The sequence below is a fragment of the Periplaneta americana genome, chromosome 10, assembly GCF_040183065.1.
Source record: "Periplaneta americana isolate PAMFEO1 chromosome 10, P.americana_PAMFEO1_priV1, whole genome shotgun sequence".
In the NCBI taxonomy this organism is placed as follows: domain Eukaryota; kingdom Metazoa; phylum Arthropoda; class Insecta; order Blattodea; family Blattidae; genus Periplaneta; species Periplaneta americana.
The window spans coordinates 100,693,215-100,709,464 of record NC_091126.1 but is presented as its reverse complement, the minus strand read 5'-3'; positions in this window follow the sequence as shown (position 1 = coordinate 100,709,464).

The window sequence follows — 16,250 nt, the reverse complement described above, 5'->3', positions numbered from 1 at the left end:
CACTCTCTTGCCGGGACCCCCTCATATACATAATAATTATGTCTTTTATGTGCCTTTCTTCTGAAAAGTTTTGTATGTTTTCACAAATTATTTAAAAAATGCTAGAAAACTTCAGTATTTTGTTGAATATTGTAAAAAATTCAATAGTACCAAATTTATTTATATCTATATTTGTCACGCCTGTCCATTCTATAGCATGTTCGGTTCTTTAATGATAATTTCCACCCATGTAGCATTGTTTTCTTTGAACTGAAACGTAAAGAAATTAAACGTTTTATTAAAAAGTATCCAAAACAATAGTACCAAATTCATATACATCTTTCTGTCGCAATGTGTATTTTAGACAATGTAGGGTTTGTCAAGGAGAAATTCCAACCAGTTTACATATCCTTTTAAAGTTATGGGAATAAATATTTTATGTCATTCATTTTAGATTGATTTATTACTGGAAAACGAAGGAGTTAGGTTTGACATCAAGTAGCGTAATCATAATATTCTGTCTGATGAGTGATGACTAGAGCCGTGACATCGGTATATTTGTATTAGTTTGAGGTCGATTGAAGGTGAACACACGACGCCGGACGTGTCTCAAGTACAGGCAGTGGAAGTGAATTTGACACCCACCTAAGCAAGCACTTTCCGTGTTTTGTATACGACTATTGCTTATTATAAAATCAAGACAATACAATCTCTGTGTATAAGGGTAAAAGGAGTCATACAGACGTTTGACTGAAATGAAGCAGCTTCCATAATTAATGCCCAACTCTTCTTGGTGACCCAAATATTAAAAAAAAAACAGTTTGGATATAGTTCATCTAATTTTGGACTTATCCCCTCTACAATCGAATTTCTCGAAAGGACTGATGTGAAATTGGTGGAGGAAATTTCGTTAGTAAATAATCTCACCTCAAAAGTGAAAGATCTGCAAGATGATATCAGCAAAAAGGTGTGTGCGAAAATGAACACTGTAATACAAAAAAAACGATGATTTTAATCCAGTATGCAAAATTGCAAGAGTTTTGTCTGATGACAAGTAAGATTGTTATCAATTTGATGTAGAAATGGATGATGTGAAATATTTTACATATGCGCCCTTGGTCTTAGCGGATGTTGAACACAGTTTTTCCTCATGCAAGATTATACTATCCGACACTTGGCAGTTATTTTCATTTGGAACTTTGAAAATGAATGTTGTTGTTTATTGTAGCAGGAATCGAAACCAGGCAAACAACATGCAAGGAAAGTAAGGAACGGAATAGATGTGTTAAATAATTTAATGTAACGGTTAAATATAGGAAAACTAAATTTGTACGCCATATAAGTTTTCGGCTTTCTAAAACTGTAATGCAAAACTTTAAATATTAAAAAACATCTTTTCAGACTTAACGTTTTACCACATTTGTGACAATTTAAGTATGATTTCCAACAATTCTTATTCTCAACCTCACCAGCATTTTAGACCTTTCCGATATTAACACTTATATACAATGATTGTATTGTCTTGATTTTGTAATACGCAATAATCGTAGACAAACATGAAACGTTTTTGCTTAGGCGCGTGTAAAATTCGCTTCCGCAGCCTGTATTTGAAACACGTCTACAATATATTCTGTCCGGCGTCGTGTGTTCACCTGCAACAGGCCTCAAACTAATACAAATATACCGATGTAATGGGCCTAGTGATGACATAGGTGAAACAAATCCACGTGGGACTGTATGTCTCCGAACACAAGACAGTTCCATCGACCTTATACTTGAGCATTAGATATTTCATTGTAGTGAACTTGTGTCTACATAGGTAACGATGGGCTCTTTTTGAGCTATGGTGCTACAGCTAAATCCCAGTCCTTAACTTAATAATATTAATATCTATGGTTACCTCAAACCTACTAGGATTGATTCTGCATGTTGCTAATGCCTCTAACCATTGTTTTGCTGTTTCAATGACCACTTTATACTTGCAGCAGATCTCAAGAGGCCAAAGTTTCTATAGCACTTCGAAAGGATTGGTCACTAATAGGAAATATAGTATTTGCATTACCTCAACTCGATGCACTTCAACAAGTAACCTTATTACCGTACGACAGAATATGGTCCCTACTTATAACCTAGGTTCTGCTGTATATTAAACATTGAAAGTCCACAAATAAGATAGCCTAGTGCCGAGGTGTCGACAGCCTATTTCAGAGCCAGTCTCGGCTCTCGATGAAGCCATGTGATTAGCACGTTGGCCACATATTTTTCTTTTGAAAGGGGACTGTAGGAAATAGATCGACTTCGACTATGTTCAGCGCCACTTCCATATTGACGTAATATTACATCCAAACATATTTAGTGATATTGATATACATGCATTGAAAGTGTTAACTTAAGAGTAGGAATGTAGATCAAAATGCGAGTATTATTGTTGTCAAAGTCTGGAAAAATTTGGAGAAGAATGTCGGCTCCACTCTCATTCGCCCACGGCTACAATTCGGATGAATATCCCTGCGGTCACGCCCACGGAAGTATCAGCTAAGATGTTACCTATCAACTGGCTCGGCTTAAAGTTCCAATTTGACATGATAATCTATATATTTCCATAATTCGTCTCATTAGAAAGATGTGGTCTGTCATGCTTCTGTCTCGTGGAAATAAAGTCTGATATTTATCCAGAATCTTTTCCACCTATTTAATAATACGGTTCTGCAAAATGTTAGGAAAGATCTTATAATTGTATGTTTAGCAATTAGATCCCTCGATAGATTTTACAATCCGATTTGTACACCTTTTTCATTATAAAATGTAAAATGTTCATTGTTATTAGTTACTATGAGGCTAGAATCATAATTGCATACTTTGTATGTTATTTTATGTGTATGGGTAAATTATTTTAGTTTGGGAGTTAGGACGTTTATAATTATTACAAATTATTGTTTTTTCATATTCGTTTATTATTTTCTTGTTCTAAGGCTGTGGACGATTTGAGCACATAGTTGGTTACCACCCGGTTATACATGCTTGTCGTTCTGGTTCACTGACATTGAGAGATGCACTATTACTTTTCATTCGGTAGAGACATAGTCCAAGTTCACACAACTTAACAGTTAATATGTAGCTACATACCAGACATATTTTGAAGTTATCGTAACTGAGTTAACAAAATGTGAATACCAATAAGTCTTTTGAGGCAATTTCCGTAAACTACAATGGAAATATATACTAAGGAACGGTGTACAATTTAATTAAACGTTTATTTCGTTCTAGTGAATAAGGGATATTATATTTTAGTCTTAGATCTCAAAACTTTACATCAAAACATACATCTCAAAACTTTACAATAAGTCTCTACGCATTTCTTGAAAGTACTCGTACTTGTGTGCTTCTTTGATACTTAGATCGCGTTATGAAGAGATCTCAGCATTCAGTAAGAGATTAAATAATTACCAGTGCAAAATTTTTATAATTGTCACTTTCTAAACTACATATAAGAACTTATAACTTATCTAGATAAACCACTTTAGAGCGATCGAATTGTTATGTCTAGCTATTCGTTGCACATCTACGTTACCCTTTGTATCCTCCTGAGTCCTGAGAGTACAAGCATGATTATCGTATAAAATGTATTTTTTTTTTACTTTTTTAGTTTATTTTACGACACTTTATCAACATCTTAGGTTATTTAGCGTCTGAATGAGATGAAGGTGATAATGTCGGTGAAATCAGTCCGGGGTCCAGCACCGAAAGGTGCCCAGCATTTGCTCATTTTGGGTTGAGGGAAAACTCCGGAAAAAACCTCAACCAGGAATCTTGCCCCGACCGGAAATCGAACCCGGGCCACCTGGTTTCGCGGCCAGACGCGCTAACCGTTACTCCACAGGTGTGGACTATAAAATGTATGTGGAGACCCAAAGTATAGTATAATATACCTGCATTTGTGCCCTAACTGTAACCTCCAGAATTTTTTTTCAGGATTTTTCCTCATGTCAGTGACTTATTTTGAAGTGTAGAATTATATTGAACTTTAAAAATGAAACAGCATGTCTCCAAACTCAAGAGGCTATGCAACAAATTGACATTACGTTCTTCTTCAAGATAGCTCGGTTTATACGTTTTGCTTTAGATTCATAGGTAATACGAGGCGCGTCCATAAAGTAACTTTCCCCCTCGTCCCACAGCTAGCAAAACATGTTGCACGAAGCGACTGCGTGTACGTAATAGAATAATATCCTGGCATGGTGCATGCGCTAGCGGAACTTCCCGAGTGCTCTCAGTATCTTCGTTGCATTGGTTGAAGATGGACGTTCCTATTCCAGCTCCCGCCGCGTGAAGTGCGGTCAGTGATTAAGTTTTTGAATGCACAGGCCATAGCGACGATTGAAATACCATTTTTAAAGAAATTTCTGTTTGTGTGACTTTCGAAACGATGTAAGAGACTCCTAGTTTCTATTAATCGTTGAGAACCGCTACAAAAGTTCGCTGATTAGGTACCTTTATTGCGGGAAACATTGACGGTACATCTTCTTGCCTCACTTGAATTACGACGACTTTCTCCGTAAATTAATAACATATTCCTAAACTGTGAATGACATTGTAAGTTGTTTATTGAATACCTGGTACCGAACTGTCATCCGCTTGGCAGTAGACCTATGGACAGGGAGCTTGAACTCAGCTGACTCGTACTTACGTCTGTGCAGAGTACTGCCTGCTGAACACGTTGCCACGTCTCTCACACCAGAATATTAACAATTTTAAGCATGCAATTTTATTTTATTTCACGAAAGCGTAATAGAACACACAAATATGACGTATTCAAACCAATATTAACTCTCTGCTAGATATACCTACTGATGCAATTCTTTTCGTAATTTTACTAACGATATAAGCAGTATAACGCGAATAAAATAAGAGAAGAATTTTTTGTGGGAAAACTATCAAGTTTTTATCCTATGTTGTATGGACATTTTTTGATCTTGTTGACCGTCCCCGACGACTGTGAAAAGGATGGCACTTATAACCCTTACACTCTATATAGGCTATCTAATGTTTATGAAATTTCTTTTTCCTGTAATTATTGTAGAGTAACTCTAGAAATTTTTATGTAGGTTGATACACTTCAATTATATGCACTATTCGCAGCTGGGGAAATATTAAAACGATATCAAGCTCGAAATCGAAATCTCGAACTTTTCACTTGCATAGAACGTCTTTAATAGAGTTCCGCGTCCATCACTGTGGAATAACGGCTAGAATGTCGGACCGTGAAATGACTGATCTTGGGTTCAAATCCTGGTTGGAAAAATTTACTGTTATGTTTATATAGCTTGACCAGTAATAACATTATGCGCAGTAAACCAGGCAAGTCCATTTGGTACTGACAAATAAAAGAGTGGTGTATGAGTTGTCGGTGGGTAGCTCCTATAGAGTTCACTTCTTTTCTTCGTGCAAGTGCATAGTATACTAACTATTGAAAAACACTAGTGTCGTAACGGAACCAATAAAGACATTGTAGTTTACTTTATTGTGGGTGGAAAATAGAAAAAAGAAGACTGCATTATGTTAAGTACGAGTGCTTGGATATCAATGAGTGGAAAAACTATGATCGCCCATGGAGTGCAGGTACGAGACTAGTTTTTTCAACATACGAGTAGCTATAACTTACGTTAGTATGCATGCAGTTCTCCTCCTTCCCCCTCTTGCCCCACTGAACATACTGAGAAACTGACTCACTCCACATCATCCCTACTCAAATGTTCGCTCATAATACCGGCCAAGCTATTTAAACACAACAGGAATCGGTTAAAATCATCCGAGGAAATCTAGATGTGGAGGTGTGTACGACGATAAAATTATATTTATTGTATGCAAGGATTGATGGTGGAGTGGTGCTCACGTATATGACATCATCGCTCAAAACTACAGGAAAATTGCGACTAGGATCATGAGTGATTTTATAATAAAGTAAAACCTTGTTAATCCGGACCCGATAAGCGGAAATTTGCTTAATCCAGACAAGCAAAAAAAGACAAGTTTGGGAAAATTAAAGAACCTTGTTTTAAGACTTGTTTATACATTAGAATTGTGGAATTATAATAATTACAATATTACACCTATATTATTAAAAATAAAGAAAATCGATCAAGTTTGCATCAAAGTAATTAAATTACGCAAACAAATATTATTGACTACACAAACAAAAGTTTAAGGTATACACTTTTTACTGTACTTTATAGTGTACTGAGGCCTATACCCTTTAAATATTCCACAATAAATGTGTTTTGTTGCTATAAACGGAGTTTTAATGCATTTTCTACTTTTGTTTTAGGTTATTTCGGTTAATCTGGACTTTCGTTAAACCGGTCAACTCACCCCCCCAATTAGTCCGGATTAACGAGATTTTACTGTAAGCATAGTTAGTTGATGTAGTACATGCAATACGAGTATAATGTTTGCACTATCATATACACACGATCCATTATGATATAATAATTTATGAACATTTCCTATTTAAGGAAGCTGTAAAAGTTTATAAATCTGAGTTACTTTTATTCCACTACTTTTAAATGACGGCTCATATTAATATTATGTTGACAACATTTGCCTGAAAGTCACCATGTAATCATTCCAATAATAACAGATTTAAAGAAACAATTTCACTACGCGTAAAATATATAATAAGCGTTATATTTCCTAAATTTTGACAATTTTTCAGTCTTCTTTCTCCACACTATAGAGTCCGCTAAGCACATTTGTTTCCGCTAAGCACATTTGTTGGGTAATCATGACACATCTTGGAAGGCTTAGAATAGAAATATAAAACTAAGGATTAAGATATTTATTCTTGGTACACAACGCATTTAACACATGAAATATGACGAAAAGTTAAAACTTGTTAAACTAACAACTTTTAAGACGTGTTGAGTTAGGCCTAATTATTGAAACTTAGAAAGGTACCGGTACTATATCTTAATGAATAATTTCGCTGTGATGTTCACCATTTTCAAACAGTTATCAATTTCAAAGCAACCTAATATTCAAAAGAAGTACACTCATATAATATATTTGTAGTAAGTGGCAACTATTCTGAAATCGCCAGTGCCGTAGCTCACAATAAGAGGCGAACATCACGCCGAAACTATTCACAAGAGTACAGTACTTTCTTAAGTTTCAGCAATTAACACGGCACATAATTCAAAGTTTTCAATTTAGCAGAGTTATAAAGTTTGATCATAAATATTTGAATAAGATATAGCTTAAATGAAATGTTTTCATTGATAATAAATTAATCTCATCTTGAACGTGAAATATTGATCTTTGTTGAATGGCCTAAATTTGTTAAATTTTCTTCATTGAGACAGGGATGCTTTATTTAAATTTTATTTATTTATTTCAATCGTATATTTATCGACATCTATGAAGTGCAATGCTGTCTATAATTGGTGATAGCGAGAGAGTGTTTAGCGATATGAGACCTAGGATTTACCATGGATTACCTGGTATTTTCCTCACAGTTGAGGACCAGGTATTCAGTCCAAACAGAATTATAGCCTACGCCCGAGCGCAGGAGAGCAACTCATCTCTGAGCTATGAAAGTGTCGATTTCAAAATAGTAGTGATGTACTACACATATATCATGCATGTGTAAGTATTTATTTTATGTATTACGTTGCTATGGAACTGATCATGATTTCCGAATATTTCGGGTAATTTTTTTCACAAAAGTCAGTTTTCAAATACAATTCAACACCAGAAGCAGAATTGAAAAAGTAAATGATTGATAAAATGGCAAACTTACTAGTATCAATTATATAAGCACGTGTGGCTTACAGCTGTTTCGGTTTATACTGTACATCATCATCAGAGCCTATTAGATCCTGGTGTTACCTAGCTATCGCTGCCTGTTGTAGGGGTGTGTTTGCGTGTTGAAAAGTGGAGTCAAATAGGAAGTCTGTTCTGAAATTGATCTGTGTGTTGATAATTTGATTAGGGTTAGAGACAGGCAAAATGTCTATCAGGCTTGCCCATGACTGTTTACGTCCGTGAGCGGGCTTACGCTTCGTATCGTTCGCCCGCCTGCAACCTTCCTTCACAAGCAGGCAGGCAGTGTGGTTACACGTGACTCCCTAAACAGTCCTAAGAGTCAAGGTCCGTGGACGGTCGGTCGCTATCGCTCTCACAGGTCCCTTCATAACAGCCTTTAAAGAGAAAGTGAAGGCGCTGTAAATCTGTGACGTCACCACGGGAACACACTCCACTCTCATCCCCTTGGCTTGTGCTGCCTTTATTAGTAATTACTGGAATTTAGAAAACGTGGAGTGTGTTTGTGATTTTGGTATAGACTTTGCTAGTGTTCTGTTTATAATAGGCCTATATTGTTACTATTATAGCATGCAAAATGCCAAATGTGGGGTGAGCGAGTGTCAGAATTATAGCAGGAAAATTAAAGGCTCGAGTGTTATTTATCATACGTTTCCCTCTGATCCAAAGCTGCGAAAGATTTGGAGATTAAGTGTTACCGAAAGGATAAATTTAATCTTGAAACTGCGCGTAGTTGTTCCGAACATCGGAACATTTCACATCTGATTTCTATGAGCGTGATTTGAATGCCGAGCTTTTAAATATACCGGCAAAGACAAGAATGAAATAAATGCTGATTTTACGAGTGTGCTATGTGAAAAACAGTGAGATAAACAGTGCTAGAAGTAAACGTGTAGAAGAGAGAACTTGCAGAAAAAAGTTTTTGTCTGAGGTAAGTGAACAATAATTAGATGCAAAGACAATAGTGCGTCGGGACGATCCATTGGATGTGTTACATTTCATCTGTTCATTATAAAATGAGGAGCCGAATCTAAAAAAAAAAGAAAATAAAGAAGTAAGTAAAGAAAATGAAAAACTTAAATTAGACATTGAAAAGTTAGAGTCTGAATTAGAAACATAATTTGACAAAGAAAGTATTTAAATCACTTAGTAAATGGAAAAGTAAAACATTAGCTAAAGTGTTCACTCCAGGGCAAATAAAAATGTTTATTAGCAGGAAAAGGAAGCAAAGATGGGAAGAACAAGACATGATCCCTGCATTAGCCGTACAATCATTTGAGATCGCAGGTGGGAATTGCTCTACCAAGCGTTGCTACCCTGCAGCGTTGGACAAAAAAATTGCCCTTTTCTCCTGGTATTCTTACACTGTTGCTGAAAATTTTAAAAGAACAGGGGTAGTCTTTGAGTGAAATGGATAAGTTATCAATGTTACTGTTTGATGAGATGAATGTCAATGGTGTCTTTTGTTAGGATCGTGAGGGTCCTCACAGAAATGCTTAAATTGTAACGATCCGAGGATTGGCAAGTGAGTGGAAGCAGCCCATCTATTATGATTTCGATAAAACAATGAACAGAGAACAACTGTTCGAAATTATATCAGAAATTGAAGCGACAGGTATCAGAGCAGTTGCAATTGTTTCTGATCTGGTTGGCGGCAATGGAAGACTGTGGAATAAGTTACAAATAAATGTAAATCAAACCTGCTTTTCAAGTCCTGCTTGAGATAAAAATATTTGGGTTTTTGCAGATTTGCCCCACCTGATTAAGTTGTTAAGGAACTATTTTATTAACAGTGGGTTTCAATTGAATGGCAAATGGCAATGTAGTAGAAAAAAATGTAATTGGACGGATTATTAAATCCAATTCTTCGGAATTGCAACTTTTCCCGAAATTACATTGGGGTCACATTACTGTGCAAGACAATGATAGCCAAAGAGTTGCACCTGCTATGGAATTTTTTTCACATTACACTGCTGCTGTGATTAAATATTTGATACCCGAATAAGAAGAAGTACATGAATTTTTTCAACTCATAAATGACTTCACAGATGTAATGAACTCGGGAATTCCGAAAGGTCCTATACGCAATAAACTGAAATGTGTCTTCGGGATTAACCACAAGGAACAAGTAGAGATATTAGATAGAATGGAGGAAACAATAAAAGAACAGAGAGTCAGAAGCAAAAATACTCTTCTACCTTTTCAGAATGGCTTCCTTAACTCTAGTAAGAGCTTGAAAGTGTTATATGTCTATAGCGATTTAAAAGAAAAAGGAATTGATTAGGCCTATATAATGACTAGGAAACTCAATCAGGACTCCCTTGAAAACCTGTTTTTCCAAATTCGTGGGCTAGGACTTTTTATAATAATCCTCTGTCCGTCGAAGTGAAAAATCGCTTGCCCCTATTAATGTTAGGATGTCGCCTTCCCACCCTACAAGTGCCCCAGTAGGAGATTCAGGTGGAGTAATAATAACAAAGCAAGTTTTTCAGGATCTCGTGGACATTTCTCATGAAAGCGTGAACGAAATCCCAGAGGAAATAAACCTATTAGAGGTAGATATTGATGATAGAATTGACATTACAGATCTAATGAAAAGGAAAGAAATAGAAACACTCAGATATGTTGCTGGTTATATTCCTAGAAAATGTAATAACAAAAGTGCAGTTTCGGATGCTAATTCCAGTCAACAAACTCCAGGATGGATAGAGATCGTTTCACGTGGTGGGCTGGTTTATCGCTCTTCTCAGTGGATGGCAACAATTTTATTGTAGAGTGTAAAGTTATATTTAAAAAATTTCATAAAAATTCAGTCAAAATAAAAAAGAATGTAATAGGCTGTTTATTTAGACTTTTGAGGAAAAAGCTTCCAAATGAAGATCCGGAATTATTGAAGTTATTTAGTAGAGCACAGACATCTTTTAGAATTCGATACCTAAATAGAAGGAAACAGGACATCGCGTCCTTCACAAGACTAGGTGAGTCAGTTTAAATTTTGTGAAACATTCTTAAAATAAACTGTTCTATTTGTAAAATCAGTATTAAGATTGGGATATTTTCATTCCCCGCTGGTATTGAAATCCCTCCTCAACCACTTCACTGAAATGGGTTAATTTACGAAGTATTTATTTAGCGATCCTGTATAAAATTAATTATTATTAATTAGTTTTAGTGCACACTCTACTCCAGTGGTATTAAGGGAAATTTAATACTTTTGCATGCGTAATGCAAATTCTGTCGTTCACATGTGTAGTTTTTATTTATTGAATACTACTTTAATATAGGCCTAACTAATATTTTGAGGCTCGGAAACAGAAATTGAAGTGTAAAATAAACTAAATATATTGTACAATGCGTATTCGTTAATAACTTTCTTTAAAATTTGACTGAAATATTCTACAAAGGTTAGAGATACAAAAGCAAGTACAATGAAGCATTCATAATAGTTTTTATATTGCTAAGAATTTGGAAAGTAAACCATCACTGAATTTAAAAAAAATGAGATATTATAGTGGGAGTTATACCCCTAAGCCTTTACTCCTCCAGTGTACATGTGGCCCTAAGAAATATATAAATATAGATGTTTAAATCACTTGGTTACCGCTAGAAAGTGCAAGCCGAGGATTGAAAATGTGTATAGTGTTCCCATGGTGACGTCACAGATTTACAACCCTCTTGACTGTCCCTTTAAACGCTGTTATGAAGGGACCTGTGAGAGCGACAGCGACCGACCGTCCACGGACCTTGCCTAAGAGTGACCCGAAAGGACTGTTGGGTTCCGCCGACCTGCGTCAGACCGTGCTGCTTTCAGATGCATGATAAATATCAACCAAGTCATCCAAACAAGACACGAAGCTTACAGATATAGACAAACTACCGAAAACTTGATTTGTTGTTTTCTGAAACGTATCGTTAATAAAGACAAAGAAAACTATTTCTCGTCAACATAATATCCATTAAATGCCAACAGTTATTATAAATTACTTGCAATTTCCTTTTCATCGTAGTAATATAAATTTAATGCAAACCATTCTAACTTTCACCTTCATAAATAAAAGGAAATCCTTGCTTCATAATTTAAATAGGAAATCAATATTCTGAAGAACGAAACACTTTTATACATTTTACAGGTATTCATGTGGCTTTTAATTGTTGATAAGGAAAAAGTTAAAATGAAATACTTTTCTATAATAGTTGTTGATATTCATAATAATTGTTACCAATATCTTTTCAACATATTTCCTTCTCTTCTCTTCTCTTCTCTTCTCTTCTCTTCTCTTCTCTTCTCTTCTCTTCTCTTCTCTTCTCTTCTCTTCTCTTCTCTTCTCTTCTCTTCTCACTATTTTGTTGAGTCAGATAAACTTTGCAGGAATATGAAATGTATAATATTGTCTTATTATTTTATGAATTCTGTAGCACAATAAATCCTAAAATTGTGTTTCTTTAATCAAGAATTATCTGCCGTGTTGGACCATAAGATAAAGATTTTCTGAAGTGACTAAATAGCCAACGATCTTAGATTTCAAACTAGTACTGTTTCATCTTAACCAGCGCAGACTGGCTTCCGTGAATGCAAGTCACTCTCCTTACAATACGAGCAAACAGGCAGGCTTTCTTGGGTCCCGCCTGGACTGAACCTATAAAACCCGGACTCAATGGGTTCAGTCTTAGAAGTTAACTTGCTTTGTAGCGTCACCGGAACCCATCCCAACCTGACGGCAAGCAGGTACGGGCGTGAGTCTTGTCTGATTTGCCGGTCTCTAATTAGGGTGTGTTATAGTGTGTCCAGAGCGTTTAGAATAGAAAGTGTGGTAACTCGGCAAGGGTCTAATGGGACTTTTAAATCCCCTAGTGTCGCCGCGGCAACTGAGCGAAACATTGGCGTGGCAATCGTTCTAAGATTGCAGTTTTCCTCTTAATACTGTGGACAGAGCATGTAGAACTCGTTCTGCTATGGAATTAAGAAGATATTTCTTGTGGTGTTCGGGTGATTTTTATTGTGCCGTTTATGTGAGCGAGTAGTAATAAGCCTAATTGTTTTGTTCTTGATGTAAATCCAATTATAGATACTCTATAATCTGTAAGGAAGAGACTTTCTTTTATCCATCCATAAAATAGACTATTTTTCAGAAGTGGTGTAGAGCAATTCCACCATCACAGAAAACTGTATGCTCGTTCTTATAACTGTGATATCCATTTTTCTGCGGTTTTGATTGTGATTTTTTAAAATTACGATTTATTTAACGACGCTCGCAACTGCAGAGGTTATATCAGCTTCGCCGGTGTGTCGGAATTTTGTCCCACAGGAGTTTTTTTTACATGCCATTAAATCTACTGACATGAGCCTGTCGCATTTAAACACACTTAAATGCCATCGATCTCGACCGGGATCGAACCCGCAACCTCGAGCATTGAAAGCCAGCGCTATGTCAACTGCGCTACCGAGGGCGAATTTTGATTGTAAGAGCCGATAAATTTATTATTGCCAGTAAAGAGGTAGGACTTCCACGCAAGAACTGGCGACCAAAACCGTATGCTATAACACATATTTTCCCAAACTTGCCTCGATATCTTAAAAAAAGAAAAGAAGAGAAAATATCCAACGAAGAGGACATAAATCCGTTCTCATAACAATGTATCCTTACCAAGTACCATCTGGCTATGACCAATTACATTGACGCTAAATAATCCAGCAGTTGATACAGCATCGTTAAATATCCGAGTAAAAAATAATTGGATGTGACACCCGAAAATCAGAAGAACACCTTAGTTGATCATGCGCTTGTATGCATTTATGTACCATTACTCCACACCTGAATGCCCAAAATTATGTCTAGTTACATTGACCGTAACAAATACTGTAGACCGTAATTCCTTCCAGTGAATGAACCCCAGACCAGCATTGCAGCTGTTTAGTGTGAGTTTTCAAAATCGATACATTTTTTAGAGTCATAAACTGTGATGGGTTCGAGGAAAGTGAAAATACAAAAGAATTCAAAGGTGAATGAACGACCATGCAGATACGTTGAACTCAAAGACTCCCTCGTCTGCCTTGTACAAAGAATTCTAGCATTACACGATTTTAGAAAATATATGACACGTAATTGACAATATAAAGAACACGTTTGCCTAAGAAAGAACCCTTGAATTATTTAGAGTGACAATTCAGAGCATTAGCGAAATATATTAATTCTTGTGGGATAGCAGATTTAAATATATTCAGACAGAAAAAAAATAACTAGGATCCTCTAGAGCGATATTTTGGAATTAGAAAATGATTATCTTGGATGATTACCATAGACTTTCTACATGTGAAGATTTTTCAATCTATGTGCCGGTTAAAAAATGTGCTGTATTAAAGTGCTAATTGTGAACTCCTAATTGAATCCAAGCACCTAGCTTCTACTTCATTAAATATGCATGTTTAATTATTAATTATTTTATTTTTAATAATAGCACTTTAGTCGTAATAAACGTAAAAGTTATTTCGGTAACAAAAGTACAGTATAATTATACTTTGCATCTAGGCTAGAAATTAATCTGGTTTACAATTTTATTACAGTTGTTTATTACGTTTCCACATCATAAGAGATTTCTAATCGAGCATATGAGAAAGTAATAGACCTCATGGAAAAGTCGTTAATTTAATATTCTCCAATAAGTAGCATACAACTACTTAATATAGTGCTACCAAATTTTTTAATTTTATAAAACACAAAATAACCTCGGTATTTCAAAAGATCAAAACTTACTGAGTCTAAGTTGCACGTAATATTTTTTGTTCCCCTGAATTACGTATAGCCTAAACCAGATACAACTGCAACTAATGACTAAATAGTAGATAAAAACTATTGGTGAAAATAAAGTGTCTCCTTTATTATATTACAATCTTACTTGTGTATAAAAACTATAATTTCATGTCAATGCGTACTTTATAATGCCATAAAAATTTTCAGTTTTGCGATGCTGTACTTTTTTTTGCGTATTTCTGGCTGAAGCCGGCACAATGTTCCACTTTTCGGTTAATTATTATATTTACTATTCAGGGTTGTGTTACATAACTCACAATTTGTTAATATAGTAATATTACATTTTTAAAGAAGTAAAATATTGTAACTAAGTAGTTTACAATAGATTCTTATCTAATGGGTTATTTTTAAAAACCTTTTTCATTCACTTGAATAGCGATCTTGAAACTGGGCACTGAAAATAGGGCTAGCGCCACTCGGCTACGATCCACTGAACTAGAGGAAGTAACGTCTTCTACCCGCTCTGGCAGTAGTAAAAAAGTATTGGTGAAAATATAATGCCCCATTTGATATATTATATTATACTTTCTTGTACATCGAAAACTATAATTTTGTGTCAAAATGTACTTACAACAACACAAAAATGTTCAGTTTTGCGAAGCTGTACTTTTTTTTTGCGTTCTTCTCTCTGAAGCTGACAGAATGTTCCAGTTTACTGTTGATTATTATACTCGTATTTACGATTCAGGAGTGAATGATGTAACTCAAGAGTAGTTAATGTAGTAGTATTACATTTTTTAAATAAGTAAAATATTGTGATAAACTATAATATACTTTTATCTAGTGGGTATTTTGAAAACATCTGCATTGACTCGAATAGCGCTCCTGAAACTGAGAACAGAAAGCAGAGCGAGCGCCGCTCTGCGACGAACCGCTGGACTAGTGGAAGTATCGTCACTTTCTCTTCTACCCGCTCTGGTGTGTCTGTATATTTCGTATAGTTCTAGTGTGTTGAGTTTTTTGTTTTTGTGTTGTATGTGTAGGATTTCCATGTCTGTATTTATATTATTGTATGTATGGTTAGCATTAGTTATGTGTTCGGCATATGTAGATGTATTGTGTCTTCTGGTTATTGCTTTAATGTCTTCTTTGTAGCGTGTTTGGAATGATCTGCCTGTCTGTCCAATGTAGAACTTGTCGCAACTATTACATGTGAGTTGTATGCGCCTATGTGGTTGTATTTATTTGTTTGTGTTGTTTGTGTGTTGAGAAGTTTTCGTAGTGTGTTTTCTGTTCTGTATGCTATGTTGTATTTCTGCTTTCTGAATGAAGATGCTGAACGAGATTCGGCATATCGAAAATATAGACGAGACAAAAACGAAACTAATTTTAACAGGTATAAGCAACTGAGAAACAGAACCAGCCAGACTGTTAGGAATGCTAAAATCCGACATGCATACAGCCTTAGTGAACCAGGAACTAGCCACTCCACGCTATGGAGATATGTGCAGAAAATGGGATTAAGACAGACAAAGACCCAGGTAGACGGCAACTCAATCTCACTGGAATGGCTCAATGACCACTTTACGAAAACTCACACTACAACCCTTAGCCCCATTGACAAACAACAGACAATCGATGAACTCTTAAACCTACGGACCAACCCCTCAAGGGAAAAATTTCACTTTTTGTATATTACGCAAT